A 4953-nucleotide genomic window follows, 5' to 3' on the forward strand; every position below is an offset into this window, starting at 1 on the left:
ATATATATATATATATGTATGTATTATATGCCATAAATATGTCTAACCATCATTGTCATCAGTTGTTGAGGAATAAATATGCTGTCTTTGCTTGAGAATCGAATTCTGGCGTCTTGATTTATGATCTGTTACTATGGAAATAATGGGAATCAGCATCAGGTATAGCTTTTTGTTTTTTGAAAGAATTCCAAGCACACGCAGAATAAATTCTGTAGTCCTTTAAGACCCCCACCGGCATGAGGTGTGGCCCTTGAGTCATTTGAATTGGAAACCTCTGCTTTAGACAATGTGTTCTTAGGTTCTTTGCAAATAGGTAAAAACAAAGACAAAAACAAAGAAGCCAGACGATCATTTTTGGAACGTTTTAGGTCATATGTCTGCCCATCTGGAGCTAACCACTACCACCACCACCACGAACAACATCAACAACATCAACCACATGTTACTACCTACTGTTGTGGGAGCTAGACAACAACAACGACTTGAAATGAAAAACAATAATAATAATAACATTAAATACCTTTACTTCTGTATTTTAATAAGGTATTAGTTATCCAGGAATGTGGTGCCTTGCAGTGACTGTGTAATAAATGGCTATGGTGACTGGAAAAAATGTCAAGTTGAATAGCAAATGATTGTGCATGTATTTATGCAGTAACAATAAAGTAAAAGCGAATTTTAAAGTAATCTAAGATTAACGTATTGACTGAGATATTTGACTGACTGGATAAAAAAAAAATCATTTGTAACCGTAACAAACATCTGTTGCTTTCCTCTTATAATTTCCTTTAACACAAATCTGATAGCACGATTCTTATCAGCAATCAATGCGAGCTACTCTGCCATTTGTTATATATGTATATGTATGTATGTATGTATGTATGTATGTATGTATGTATGTATGTATGTATGTATGTATGTATATGACTTCTTGATAGTATCTTTCTGCTTTTAAATATGCTCGTAAATATATTGTCAGATTCATAATCAACCTCATTTTCAAAGTAAAAATAAGAAAACAAAAGTCTTGTAACTTCGACTGATACATACATACATACATACATACATACATACATACATGCAAGAACAAAAGATATCAACCACATACCTGATGCACAAAAGGGACAGAGATGCTGGAAAAGCGGCAAAATGTGAGAATCGATGCAAACTTTGTGGAGTCAACACCAAAGATATCACCCACATCATAAGCATTTGTTCGAAAATGTCATCACGGTGTTATCTACAAATGAGACATGATGTGGTAGCTGGGACACTGAATAATGAGATCTGTCGGAAGGATAACTCCGAGGACAAAGAAATAGGAACCCACGATATGGTGAAAGTCATAGCCACTCAATAAAAAGGAGTGCTGGTGAAATATCCCAGTGAAAACCTCAATGAAATATAGGCACAGTAGACCTGATATAATGATTTGGGATAGAGTAAAGAAACTGTACAGTTTAGAAATCAGCTATTCAGCGGATGTTAACATAAAGCTAAAGATCTGCGGAAAGAATACCTAAGCTGAACTATTGAGAAATCTGCAGTTACTCTATCCAGATTACAAGTTTAGGTTTATACCTGTAATTTTGGGGGCACTGGGATATGTAACACACTGCCTAAATACCAACCTTGAGAAATTTGGCTTCTCGAAAGGAAAAAGCTGATTCTAAGACTACAAATTCAAGCCATCATTGAAGCTGTAAAAATCTGTGAAAAATAACAGAAGTTTATCATTTAAATATATATGAGCATGTCTAGATATGCAACTATATGCATGAAAATATATACATTAAACAAAATATACGAATCTGCACATATACATACATGGATAGATAGATAGATAGATAGATACATACATACATACATACATACATACATACAGACAGACATTCGCACACGTGGCGTTTAAATTCGGTCGTTTTGGTGCAGAGGACTATTTTTGCGTGCTATCGAAACGTACGTAGGTTTTTTACTTTTAATTTAAGCTCTGTAAAAATAGTATCTTCCCGCCAAAAGCTTCGACCATCTCGAACAAAGCAGTTGGTTACCTTCTTTGGATACATGCAGAGAAGCGGCTTTTTACAAAAGATTGTAGCTTTAATCACACGGTAACATTGGACTGATGAACAACAGCACATTACTACAATATGTGACATGGCATGACATGAAACCAGGATCAGCACTCGCCAGTTGTTGAACTATGAAGAAAATTACCAGTAGACTTTTGAGATGAATAAGTGTCTGTAATAATTCAATGAATAAGTTTGGAGAGATTTCTTGATCGGCAACATGAACAGCATGAGGAGGTGCTCGGATATAAAAAAGCTAACTTTTTATATATTTCAGTGTGAAGTTATTTTGCCAGCATGCTATGTTCGTTGAAAAGAAATACAGCTCTAACTAGCAAAACCAACCATCGAAACACGCACAATGAACAGCATTAGCAGTTTGATAGATTTTGTTCTCGAGAAAAATACTAAAGGTATGAACCACGATTAAAAACCAAAGCAATAATCATAATGCAGATAGGATTGCTGCCAATACATGGAGATAAGAACAGCTTACGAACATAAATCAATGACAGTTATAAGCAGCTCCAAACGCAGCCACTAAATTAAAGAACTATTATGACACGAGTTGATAGACTTGCTGACTGGATGTTATCTATAATCGATCAAGTTGCTAAATAACACCCAAAACAAATTGAAACTTCCCAGGCTTGGGGCATGTCTTAGTGTTACAATTACCATCCGTCAACAGATGGAATTAACCGACATCGATCGAAATGATAAGAAGCAACCAAAAAGAAATGGATTGGTTCTCTCGAAAAGAACATCGGTAAACTATGAGAAAGCATTGGATGTTTGGATATTATCACTGGATGTAATGTGAATAATAAACCCACGACCCAATATAGATATTGGTTCGTAGGTTTATTATTCACATAACATCCATTACAACTTTAAAAGAGATTGTCCAAAATCTACAGATCGCACTTAAATATGAACTACGAGCAGTACATAAAAAGCTTTGTTATCTATGAAATTACAAGAATCTAAGACTATCAGCTGTAAGTTTGCATTAAAATCACAAACTGTATATAATAGCATGAAAGACCACACCATCGACGTTGTAAATGTTACTTACAGGATGATTTTGAGTGTGGTGATGATGGTGGGTTGATAATATGGACAATTGAGTTTCACAAGGAATATCTCTCCTAAAACATAACATCGCCAGTGAAACTCTCCTGTTATTGCAAAAGTATCGAATAGAAAATTACCTGGGAGAAACTTGGTCAGAAATTGATACAGGAAGCTAACGTTTTACTTGGAAGGAAGCCCAAGCTAGTCTGTTGACAAAACAATGGATGTTGAGCTCTGACAGTTGCACAGGCGACACTCCTGCAAAAGAAACAAGGGGCATATGACCAAAAATTATAAAATGCTACATATAAATTGTTAAATTGTACACAGGTTACTGAAGTATATTTCTCTAAGATCTCTATGAAATAATGTAGTGACTGGTGAGCAGGCAGGAAGAAAGGAATTTATTGATCTACTGAAGAAGTTCTCATCAGCAAAGATGTCTTTAAGGATGCAAAGTAGTATCATCGAAGTCTGTGTTTAGGACTAAATTATAAGAAAGCGTTTGACTATGCTTGAGTCAACTATGTCTCACTCATAGATGCTTGAGTCCACAATGTTATTCATTCCTAGATGCTTGAGTCCACTATGCTATAGACGATACTGTTAAAAGACAAACATCGTTGTCCATACAGTTACTACAAAGAATTCAAGAAACTAATGCTGTCACAAACAAAATTAGGCTATCGACGAGGATATTCCAGGGTGATAGCTTGTTTGGGATACTGATCGTCTTAATAGTTTGTTCTTGTCAGCCCTGTTGAGGAAATGTCAAGTTGCATGCTAGGATCTGCAAAAAAAAAAAGAAAAAAAAAGAAAGAAAATGAACGCTTCCATATCACTTTTTAGAAGATGCTCTTCAGCTGCATTTAAAGTAATATTCATGATATTGCGAGACAGTTGGCTACAGCAGGGTTGGGATATAGGAAAGGTTTTAAGTTAGGATAAATATTTATATTTAGTAGTCAATAGCTGGAAGCCTATTGAACAGTGAAAATATGCAATAGCTTGCTTTGTCTCCCCTGTTTCCAAAGAAGAATGCTAAAGATATTTTGGAGTAACAAGGGAATATTATTTACATTATTTACATTATTTACATTCGACGGATATTTGTCCTCATCTTGTTTGTTGTTAACACAACGTTTCGGCTGATATAACCTCCAGGCTTCTTCAGGTGTCTTGGGGAAATTTTGAACCTGGGTTCCCATTCCTAAGGTATTTTTCGATGTTATTATTATTATTATTATTATTATTATTATTATTATTATTGTTCAGGTCACTGCTTGGAATCGAACTCGGAATTTTGGGGTTAGTAGCCTGCGCTCTTAACCACTAAGCCATATGCCCGTAGGCAGGGCCTTATTTAGTGTATTGTTAATCAAAAAGTTGAAAATCGCTGTGTTAGAGATGTTAATACTATTGGTGACGTAAATCGTCTGCAGTCTATTTAAGTATAAGCAAACTTCAGATCGAGTCTTGGCCTCATAAGCCACACAATGCTAATAGTATGGTGATTTCCTACCAATACAACCCGATCCACCCACAATCTCACACATCTCTTTAACTCTCTACATCAATGTAAGCCCTTTTACATATCCCTGATCAAGATACATGCACTCCAAATTCTCATTATTTTTTTCCAAGCGCAACCTGTACGAAACTATCACCCTCTCTCCACCAAATGCGTCATACTTGAGGAAGATGTGAGTGAAGAGGAAGGTGCCCAGTACTACTAAATTTGCTGAAAGATGGGTAAGTGTAACAAATGTTGCTACAATATGCAATGTGTATTTTTGAAAGGGGT

The 4953-nt window shown here is 35.6% G+C and overlaps 1 long non-coding RNA gene across 1 annotated transcript in view; it reads right to left on the bottom strand.

Annotated features, from left to right (window-relative positions):
- The window catches only part of LOC106881131 (uncharacterized), a 5395-nt gene extending 1979 nt beyond the window's left edge, over positions 1-3416 (bottom strand). The window contains exons 1-2 of the long non-coding RNA XR_008263660.1: positions 3287-3416; positions 521-603 (exon numbers count right to left, since the gene is read on the bottom strand). This is a non-coding gene — a long non-coding RNA (uncharacterized LOC106881131). The remainder of the gene's footprint in view (positions 1-520; positions 604-3286) is intronic.
- Between the last annotated feature and the right edge of the window lie 1537 nt (positions 3417-4953).

Source organism: Octopus bimaculoides, chromosome 3, assembly GCF_001194135.2.
Source record: "Octopus bimaculoides isolate UCB-OBI-ISO-001 chromosome 3, ASM119413v2, whole genome shotgun sequence".
Classification (NCBI taxonomy): domain Eukaryota; kingdom Metazoa; phylum Mollusca; class Cephalopoda; order Octopoda; family Octopodidae; genus Octopus; species Octopus bimaculoides.